This window comes from Pseudorasbora parva, chromosome 18, assembly GCF_024679245.1.
Source record: "Pseudorasbora parva isolate DD20220531a chromosome 18, ASM2467924v1, whole genome shotgun sequence".
NCBI lineage: Eukaryota > Metazoa > Chordata > Actinopteri > Cypriniformes > Gobionidae > Pseudorasbora > Pseudorasbora parva.
Window position 1 is genome coordinate 7,599,148 of NC_090189.1, and position 11,664 is coordinate 7,610,811.

At 38.0% G+C, this 11,664-nt stretch overlaps 1 long non-coding RNA gene across 1 annotated transcript; it reads left to right on the forward strand.

The window, feature by feature from the left end:
* Nucleotides 1–9,291: 9,291 nt before the first annotated feature.
* Nucleotides 9,292–10,463, forward strand: LOC137046159 (uncharacterized). Its single transcript, XR_010898901.1, has 3 exons — nucleotides 9,292–9,341; nucleotides 9,424–9,546; nucleotides 10,367–10,463. It is a non-coding gene; the product is annotated as an uncharacterized lncRNA (long non-coding RNA).
* Nucleotides 10,464–11,664: the final 1,201 nt, after the last annotated feature.

The following is an 11,664-nucleotide window of genomic DNA, read 5'->3' on the forward strand; positions in this document are numbered from 1 at the left end:
AGTCCGGCTCTCTCTCTCCCTGTCCTCTGGTTCCGCTGGCGTTTTATCCCCTCTCCGCGCTCATTACTGGAACAAGAGACAGGTGTTATTAATCTGCGTCCAACCCACTCACTTACCGCTCGTCCCGCGGCTCTCTCTCCCGCTGCAGACCTCGCTGAACCACGCCCCCCTTGCCACATAGGCATTGAGATTAGAATATGGTGGTGCAGAATAATAGCCTGACAAGCCAGACCCACATCAAGATGTTTGGTCTGGAAACTCACCATTGACAGCTCAATCCGAGGGGCGGGATAAACGGTTGTCTTTCAAACTCCCTCTGCACGCGATAGGGTAGCGCTTCAACAAACCAGAGCAACGAAGGTGAAACAGAGCTTGTTGATAGATTAAACATTCACCGCATCCGGTCGGCAAAACTCCGAACACATCTTCCCTTTTTAAGAATGACTTCAGTCCCGTTCTTTGTTCTTTTCTCAGAGAAAAGCTTAACTCCAAGTCTTCCAGAGTCGCGGTCAAAGCTGATTCGAAAGACCGCCGTTCGCCAGTTTCTGTGTTGACTAGAAGCACGCAAACGCAACTCGGCCGTCGTCATTATGGCCCCGCCCACCAACTTTATGCACAATGTGATTGGCCCGTCCAGATTGTGAGGAATACAGCTCAGAAGGGTATTGAGAGTTCCTAGACGACACTTGCGGGCAGATTAAATTTGCTGCCGCTAGGGTGCGTCTAGATTTCTAGGCTAGCAGAATAAGGCATTAATGTGTGATTTATAGGAACTAATAAAAAGCCAATATCCTAGTAATATGCGTCCTGTTGGTCCTTATAAACAACTTAAAGGGTTATTTTACCAAAAAATCAATGAATTAATTAATTACTCCTCATGTCGTTCGACACCCGTAAGACCTCCGTTCATCTTCGGAACACAAATGAATATATTTTTGTTGAAATCCGGCCATAATGTCATTTCCTCTCTCAAGACCCATAAAGGCACTAAAGACGTCGTTACAAAGCCCATCTCACTACAGTGGCTCTACAATCATTTTAGGACACAACGAGAATAGTTTTGTCCGCAAAAAAAAACTACTAAATAACGATTTTTATAGTGATGGGCCGTTTTTCAAAACAAAGCTTCCTGAAGCCTCAGAGCTTAATGAATCAGCGTATTGATTCATGATTCGCAAAACTGCTGATAACACGTGACACTGGTGATCCAAATCATGAATCGATACACCGATTCTTAACCGTTCAAAGTTTTACGAAGCCACGTTTTGAAATCGGCCATCACTATGTAAGTCGTTATTTAGTTGGGGTTTTTTTGTTGCACAAAAACTATTCTCGTCGCTTCCTAAAATTATCTGGAAAAGGAAGAAGAAGATTGAAGTTATTAGTCTCTCCATCATTCAATTTAAACATTTGATACCGATTTATTGTCAGCTTAAACAAAATCAACCTTTGTTTTATTCTTTTCATCAGGGACATCCAAAGACAAGTTGAGGGTTACAAAAGGCTGCGCCTCTACATCTAATTGTGATGCTATAACAGGAGTTAGTACAGCTGAGGTTATCACATGTTGTGAGGGGAACCTGTGTAACGGTGCTCAGAGCGTTACCATGAGTGTCACCCAGACCTCCACATATAACGGTGCTCAGAGCGTCACTCAGAGCTTCCTGTTCCTCTGCTGTTCTCTGCTCTCCTACTTCCTGCTGCACTGAATCCAGTGGCTCTTCTTAATCTACAATGAGACACGCCGTACAATTTTAGGTGTTCTGCTGAGATAAACCGAAAAATATACTAGACATTTTATGAAATCAAATATTATCACCTTGTTTCTTATTTGTTTTGAAAGACACTGAGCACTGCAATAACAAACCAAAACAAAAATATGAAAACGTGTTCAAATATGATCAGAAAAAAAACATCTGTTTAGTTTTTCATACATTTTTACAGTTTTTCTCAATTGTTAAAACACTAAAACCCATTGGCTGAACACATTTCTCAGTTGCCTGAACTCTTTTAGCTAATTGTGCTTTCTGTTGTCAATACCTTAAACCATTTCACATGGTAAAACACAATTTGCAGATCTCACTTAGACTTTTCAGCAAAACTCTAAACACATTCTCATTGTCAAGACACATTCTGCTCTCTAATGCACGTCATCCATACGGGTAAACACAAGTGGCAACAATCAAATACAAATGGAGAACACAATGCCATTGATTGAACACAACCACTCAAAACTGATTTAACCTGTTTCAAATGATGAGACACAACCAATATAAGTACAGTGCATTGTAGGCTGTATACTGTACAATTAACAAATCTTATTGCCCTGAACATGATGCTTTCCATTTGTTGACAGTACTGACTGCTCAATAGATTTTGACTGGTTGCAGGTCCATATCAACAAAGAGCAAGTATTACAGTATCACAGAAACAAAGGACAAGTTTGTGAGATGCAGAGTACAGTACTGTAAAAATCAGCCTGACCTAATAAAAATGCATATCTATAGCACAAATTTTATTTATCGTGCGATTTATATGCCAAAATGATTTTTGATGTGCATATGTTACACAGTTTTCGTGTGCATATGATACGTGTGCACGTACTCCAAACAACTCAACCTACCCAATGGGGTGACAATGCAAATCATATGCACATAAAAACTAATTGTGCCGTATAAATCGCACAATAAATACAATTTGTGATGAATATGCATTTCATGAGAATGAGTTGGTAAAAATAGGGCTACAAGCAAGAGGAAGAACAAAAAATTGCAAAGCAAAGCAGAGTAGCAATAAATTCTGACCAATTTTGAGCTACTATGATGAAACATGTTTTCATTCATCACAAGACAATGACAAAAATATGAAATTTATTTTGAGATGAAAAATGTACTTCTGCCTGAGAACTATGTTTTGAACAATGTGTTTTCTATTTTTTGCTGTATTGTTTACTGATTGCTTGATAGTGTTTATCATTTTGATCACTTTGTTTATGATTTGAGAGCAGTGTTTGATTTTGAACACAGGTAAAACTGTTTTGAGGCGAAAGTTTCATTTTGCAAGAAGAGTCAAAGGTTTTGTGAATAGTGCTTGAAGAGGAGGTTTTGTGTTTAATGGTTTCAGAAAATGGAGCAAAGTTTCAGAAATAGTGTTTTAGCAATTGAGAAAAACTGTAATACAACTTTTGCATTCCCAATATCAGGAATTTCTTGTTCACAGTTACAGATCACAAAGATATCATGATGATGATTTTTCGAAATACTATTCTATCATTTCGCCTTTGAGTTGAACTCTGAAGATAAATAGCAACTGAATTTGATAGTTTGGACTAACCAATAATATACACCGATGAGGCAGAATATTATGACCAGTCACAGGTAAAGCTATTACGGTCTGGGTTGATAGGATTGAAAGCAAACAGTCAGTTCTAATAATCAATGTGTTGGATTCAGGGGAAATAGGGAAGGATTAAAGATCTGAGCCACTTTGACATAGGCCAAATAGTTATAGCAAGGCGACTGGGTCAGGGTATCTCTGAAACAGCAAGGGTCGTATGATGCTCCTGGTCAACATTGGGGAAAATTTACCAACAGTGGTCCGAGGATGGACAAACCACAATCCGGCGACAGGGTGTTGGGTGGCCAAGGCTCATTGATGTACGAGGGCAACAAAGGCTTCCTTCTGGTCTGAGTCTGCTCGTTGTTATGGGAGGGATGTGTCACAATCAGTGTTGCCACAGTTACTTTGACAAAGAAATCTGATTACTCCTGTAAAAAGTAACACAGTTACTTTACAGACTACTTGATTTTAAAAGTAACTAAGTAAGATTACAAGTTACTTTATTAGTCACATTCAGCAGTTTCCGACAACACCCCTGCCGCCTCAACATAGAAATGGAAACCGTTTTTGCCAACACTCATTTTATTGGAAGTACATTTTTAACAGTAACGTCAACATTGTATCTCCTGACATTTTAAGTTGAATTTAAAAAATATTTTCTGAAAAAATACTCTCTCTGAAATGCAAGAATAAAGCAACATTATTATTATTATTTTTACTAAGGGAAATGACTAAAATAGTAACTTAAAGGGACTTGGATAAGTTACTTTAATCTGATTGCTGGTTTGGAAATATAACGCGTTAGATTACTCATTACTGGAAAAAAGTAGTCAGATTAGAGTAATGCGTTATTGAGCAACTAACTAAGTTACTGGCATCACTAGTCACAAAACATCGCACTCTGCTGTGTGGGGCTGCCTTGATCAGAGTGCCTATGATGCCCTCTGTCGACTGTCGAAAGCACCTAAAAGGGTTACATAAAACATAATGGCATGGAACTAGACCTTGAAGCAGTGGAAGAAGGCCAGCTGGTCCAAAGAGTCACGTTGTCTTTTACATCACATGGCCACGTACGTGTGTGCGTGTACCCTGGGTCTGGCCTTTCATGTAATGTAAATTGGACACGTGCAACCTCCCTAAACATTGTTGCAGACCAGGTAAACCCCTTCATGACAATGGTGTTCCCTGATGGAAGTGGCCTCTTCCAGCAGGATAATACACACTGCACACATTGTTCAGGAATGATGAGGAACGGGGAATGAGGAATGAGGAACATGATGAAGAGTAAAAGGTGTTGCCTTGTCCTCAAAATTCCACAGATCTCAATACTTTTAAGCATCTGTGAGATGTGTTGGACCAACAAGTTCGATCCATGGCAGCTCCACCTCACAACCTACAAGATTTAAAGAACCTGCCGTTAACATCTTGGTGCCAGATCCCACAGGACACCTTCAGTCGTGCTTTTGGCAGCACGCAGAGAACCAATAGTATATAAGGCTATGGTCATAATTGCTGTGTCCCAATTATCCAACTTACTATGTGCTAAAAGTATGTACTTTTTGTACACAAAATGTACATAATTTTGCATGTAGAAAAGTTTGCATCAATTGTATATTTTTTTTACAATGAGTTAGAGCAAGCGGATTCCTCTAAAACTAAAACTGAGCTGAAATTAGTGAATTATCTTTTCTATTTTACAGTTTTTCTCGATTGCTTAAACACTATAACCAGGCTTTTGAACTAAAATTTCAAAACCATAACGCCATTTATCAAAAAGCACACCCATTTCACTAAACTATAAACACTATTCCCTGTTTTGACACATGAGTCAGATTTGTTGAACTGTCACTGCAAAACTCTACACACAAATCCCTTAATTTCTCATTGCCTAGACCATCTGGTCATTTAGAAAGCACTAGCATTCAATATTGTTCACTCAAGTCAGCATAGTTTCAGCTCAATTAGCACACAATTACCCAGGTGAAAACACTAAGAGTCAAAATTTAACACACATCAATCAGAACTTTCAAGACATAAAAGTGCCAGAGTCAGTTCATTTGAGATTTGGAACAATGGATCCACAAAGAAATGAAGGAAGAGGTCGAGGAGGGAGAGGAAGAGGACGCCCTAACGAAACAAAAATATATTGCAGTATATTGGAAAATATCATGTAATACATTAGGCAATATATTCACATATATGGGATTTAATATTTATATTCTCCAATATATTACAATAGACTGAAAGCGGCAATCATTTGTATATTTTGCAATATATTACAGGACTATATAATATATTGTATTATACCATCAATATATTATTCCATGTATTTACAATATATTATAATATTCTTCAAAATAGTATATTGGTAAATATATTTTCCTTTCGTAAGGGCGTGGGTGGTGAAGGAGGAGGAAGAGGACATGGTGAAGGAGGAGGGAGAGGAGGAGGAGGAGGAGGAGGAGGAGGAGGAGGAGGAGGAGGAGGAGGAAGAGGAGGAGGAGGAGGAGGAGGAGGAGGAGGAGGAGGAGGAGGAGGAGGAGGAGGAGGAGGAGGAAGAGGAGGAGGAGGAGGAGGAAGAGGAGGAGGAGGAGGAGGGCAAGCAGTCTCGGATGAAATTAGAGCCAGTTTAGTTGATTATACGAGAGAAGTGCCAATCATATCCATATTCCACATTTTATCATAAGTGTGGGGACATGCACTGCTCTTGGTCTTGACTCGGTCTCGGCCCTTCAAAGTCTTGGTCTTGTCTTGGTCTCGGCCCTTCAAAGTCTTGGTCTTGTCTTGGTCTCGGCCCTTTAAAGTCTTGGACTTGTCTTGGTCTCGGTTTAGGTGGTCTTGACTACAACACTAGTGGAAAGTGTATGATCGAGAACCTTGATGCTTGTTCACCTCGTCCAAGCCATGTGTCAGTAGATGCGTGCCAGGGGTGGATCAGGCATGCAAGAGGATTTGACCCCCGCTGCCAGGCTAGGGCTAATATAGCCTGTGATGTGGATGAGATTCTCTGGCCTGACCCAGACCAAAGATGGGAGGCTGAGGCGGAATACAATTTTTTTTTTTTTTTTTTTTTTTTGTACTGTGTAGTATGAATGAATGAATAAAAATGTGCCAATGTATCCATTGGTTGTGTCTTTTGTTCATCATGTGAAAAGGTTTGTGAGGAGGGGAACCACAAGTAACATAACTTACCAGTTTTGGAAATGTTGTTTTGAATTTATTGCACCAGTGTGTTAGACTTGGTTGTAGTGTGTGTGATTCTGAGGGCTTGTGTGTCTTGTCTGAGGGCAAAGTTTGGTTTTTCAGCAAGAGTGAATGGTTTTGACTGTAGAGCTTCATTTTGACCTGAAAATAGGTTGTTTGGGAAACTGGGTGAGACGTTATGGATTTGTGTTTATAGTTTTGAGAATATGAGGCATAGTTTCAAGAAATGTGTTTAAGCAATCGAGAAAAACTGTAAATTAAATCAACAGCTAGTATGATAAATATAACTTACTTAACATGGAAAATGTATGAACCATACCTTTCACCAGCATTAGTGCATCCTTTCACTTATAGTTAATTTAGTGTAAACCATGAAGCCACCCACAGCATAACCACAAACTCTACTCTTCAGCAGAATGGTAACCAAAAAAATCCCAATGGAAACTCTGATGTCAAACAACAGCATTAAAGAATAACAGGTCTTTCCTTTCACTAAAAAACACATAAAAACATAAATCAACATTTCAATATTTATTCTCCTTATTCAGGCAAAGCATGCTGGGAAGCAGAATTCCACTGCCCAGTTTTCAAAGTTGTCAAGACGATTTTTTTTAACTTTTTAAACTTTTAACTCTTAAACTCTGCGGACTCGTACAGGAATGAAATCGTCATGTGTATACTTTCCATTTTAAATGTCTGTGGAGGAGCTATGATGTCATATGTGGTACCATTTGAAAGCTTAGAGTTTCTACCTTCTGGAGATATGCATTTGTTTTACACAAAGTAATGTATTTACACTAAATTACTCTGATGCCATTTCTGCCTGGATTTGGCCTACATAAATTAAAAAGCTTCCCATACACACAGGGGCGCAACTACCCAGTGCCAGATGCCCAATGCAGCAACAATTTTGCCCCCCCCCCCCCCCCCCAAAAAAAGCCGGACATCATTATGTATGGGATGTAAATAATAAAGGTTTATTTTAACGTATATCAGCCACTGTAGGCCAACCATAATTATACAGTATGTGCATATATATTGTTAACTATGTTAATTTAAAAAAACAGTCACAAATTGACAAACATTAACATTATCAATCGGATCTTTACTTTATGCCATCGCCGACCTCATGTCTGTTTCTTTTATTCCTTGCCTCTGTTCTTCTCCACTAAGACATATTGTCAAACAAACATTATGTAATAGATTTTCCATATTACTTTTTCCATACTAATAATATTAAGAAATTAATCTGTTGGTATCAAGTGGTCCCCCTACACTTCCACCTAATGTTAGACCTACCTGTTTCCTTCCCCTGTCTTTCCTGATCCACCATCCTCACACCTGAATGAAATGAACTCACTGTTAAATATAGCAGCCTAAATTCAATTCTTAAATCAGCCTAGTGATGGCATCAGTTAAGACAACTATTATGCAGTAAGGTTGTGCTGCTGTTGAAATTACATTCACATTTTGGATTTTAAAAAGTACAAATATGGCAGACACACATACACACACAGACATAAATAGAACAGACATTTAAAAAGAGAGAAAGAGATCTAAAACAAAATCTATTAATGATTCAATGGTAAACCAGACATATTGCATAAGTTATGTTTTCCAGCTTCTAGTCATTTATTGTGCATGCTTTCTTATATTTACCAGTTATTATTTTGCATTAGTTGTTTTCCAAATTTATGTAATTTATTGTACATGGCCTGCTACCTTATATTTTCCAGTTTTTAGCTCAGCAACCTCATTTTGCATATAAACTGGCCTCAATTGAATCCCCCATTTGGCTGCTACATTCCTAGTGTTAGCAAACGCTAGCTGGTCTGTTAACATGAATATGTGCAAGCCTCCAAGCACAGACGCCACACTTTAAATCCTACCTGTTGCCTTTCACCATCCACTTGTTAAGCTGCTGTCGCATCCACTGACATGCCATCTCCTTTTCCCTATATCCCTTCACTATGACAACTGTACTGCTGCTCGCTCAGCGCGCTCACGGGGTGCCGGCATCCCCGCGAGCCGGCGCGCCCACTCGCGATATTCCATTATTATCCCAAATTATTTTATGGAATCTTATGAGGGCGCCTACTCTAGCCTGTTAGTCCTCTAAAATGTTATATAATATTGAGGAAATACAGAAATGATTTAGAAACGCACAACAGCATCTACATTTAGAGAATTAAAAAAAAAAAAAAATTATACCATACCGCTTTGGCGCCCCCAAGGTGCTGCGCCCCTATGCGCCGCATATAGCGCATACCCACTTTTTGCGCCACTGCATACACACATACAGTGGTCTAAAAACAAAATTTTTGTGTAATTTTACAGTGACGTTACATAAACCGCTGCTAACAGTGATAAACATGTAAGTATAGTTCACTGAGCTGTAGTGAAAATTAGTCCTCACTGCAGAAATAGCCACACGTGTAAAGTATATTCATTATAAAGTGTCCATATCTATCACCCATGCAGCTAGAAATCAGAAATGTCTATTAACCAGCCAGAAGAGCCTAACAAGTCAGAGCATTTAGTTTTGTAACAACCAGCTAGAGTGACATTGTCTTAAACTTTTCATTTAAAAGCTGATCATTAGTTATTCTGGAGGAGAAACATGTACAGTGGCTGTTTGAGTTTGTCAAGTTTGTGTAGATCTTCACAGTTTCTTCATTAAACCCACCCCTTTCTGAACAGATATAAAAGGATGTAGGAAACAGTTATTTCATTCTGTTCCTGACACATGATGGATCTGCGATTGTCTGTTGTTCTTCTGTTCGTTTTTCTCACTGGAGGTACAAAAACAGCAAGTATTGAGTGTATTATTTGATACATATACTGTAGAGCGGTAACTCAATGTCTCTCTCTGTCTTTAAGGATATTCTCTCAAGTGTTACTCATGCAAATCTGATTTTACTCGTTCCTGTGAACAAGTGGAGATCTGTCCTAATGGATTTTCTAAATGTGCAATCAGTACAGTGGAAGAATCAGTTCAGAATCGTAAGTCCAGTATGAAGTGGAATTTTACTGTTGTAGTTCAATGAAAATGATAGTAAAAGTATTGTTTATTGTTTATTTCATCACATAATTGCAATTATCTGTATCTTGCAAGAGAAACATGACTTCCGGAATTGTTTCTTTAGCCTATTATATAAGAAGTTGGTCTTTTTTGTAGGGCCCGATGAGGTGTTCTTCAGATATAAAATGTGTGCAGCTCAATGTGAACCAGGGACCATAAAGCTAAATGGAGCGACATCAACTCTCCGCTGCTGTAGCACTGACCTTTGTAATGCTGCAGGTATTGGCCTTTATTTGACCATGTGCTCATTTACATTTACATGCATTCAACTAACAGATGCCTTTTCACACAACAGCTATATGATTATTCAAACGCAAGTGATTGTTCATTAGATGCACAATATCAAAGTAGATTGTTTTAGAAAATTGTGACAAAATTGATCAACAATGAATATACCATTTTAAAAACTATTATTATTAGTAGTAGTAATTAATACCGATGTCATCGGGACACTGCCGCTGGGAGAAATCTGAAACATGGAGTGGACCACAGTGTGCTGCGGAACTAACAGAGACTTCCACCATCAGCTGTTTTCTGTCCACCATCAGCTCTGTTTCTGTTCTGTTTTCTGTGTTGGTTGATTGTTTGTAGTATTCTATATTTTTACTTGTTATTCATTTTTTTGTTATTTTTCCCCCCTTTGTTGCACTTTGAGATTCTTCGGAATGAAAAAGTGCATTATAAATAAAATCTATTTTTATTATTATTATTAATACTAATGTTCTCTATTGTCTTGATTAGATGGAGTGTATAAGGGAAGCTTCCTCCTGCTCTTCTCTCCTCTGCTCTTCTACTTCCTGTTTCAGTGAGTCCAGACTCTGCACTTCAGATTCTATAGAATCTGTATACAGCAAAAACCAGCGAATGAGAGACGCAATCTGAGGCGTCGCTACAGAGCCGGCCCAAGCCTTCATGGGGCCCTAAGCAGAATTTTATTTGGGGGCCCCTCGGGACCGATTGACTATTGCCAATTCCTGATAATAATCGCACACCCATTATCAATTTTATTAGTTGTAGTCGTGTTGCTTATCTGTCATGTTTTTACCCTTATACGGTTTTTAATTGTAAAAGTAGCAAACCCACAAGAGTGATATCAGGTGTGCACTTTAATATTCAAAGTCTTACAGTACAGTTCAGACTGGGATATGTACGATTTAAACTTTGTTTTTTTTTTTGTTTTTTAAAGAAGTCTCATGCTAAATATGTTCACAATTCTTTACCCCAGGACTCTTTGATGAATAGAAAGTTCAAAAAAACAGGATTTATCTAAAATAGAAAGCTTTCAAAGAATCATAAAAAAGATGTTTACACAACTGTTTTCAACATGATACAAAAAAATAAATGTTTTTTGAGCAGCAAATCATCATGAGAATAATCTGTGAAGGATCATGTGACAGTGAAGACTGGTGTAATGATGCTGAAAATTCAGCTTTGATCACAGGAACACATTACACTTTACTTGATATTTATATCACATATGAATATCATATGTGTGTATATATATATATATATATATATATATATATATATATATATATATATATATATATATATATATATATATATATATTATAGAAAACAATTTTTTTTAAATTGCAATAATATTTCACAATATAACTGTTTTCACTGTAGTTTTTATCAAATAAATGTAGCCTTTTGTTGAAAGAGACTTCTTTTGAAACAAGAAATGGTGGATTTCTTTCAGCAGAACTTTTTTTTGGCGGAAATTCACGCAGAAAAACTTTAGTACTTTTATTTGTTGACAACTGCATATTTATAAATGATTCTCATTACAAATTTGGGAAGGCTTTTTGGGAAGAACGAATTTGCATTCCCCCCCTAAAAAAAGAAGATAATTTTGAGCGACTCAAACTATAGCACTTTGCAGAGAAGCATTTACTGTGAACTGAAACTGGAAGCTATGCTGCACTCGGTCCAAAACATGCAGCATGTCAAATAAGATATTTGCACTAAACCAAAGCGCATTCTCAAATCCATCCATTCATAAAAAGGTTACCGGGCAACTGACGAGCGTTTCA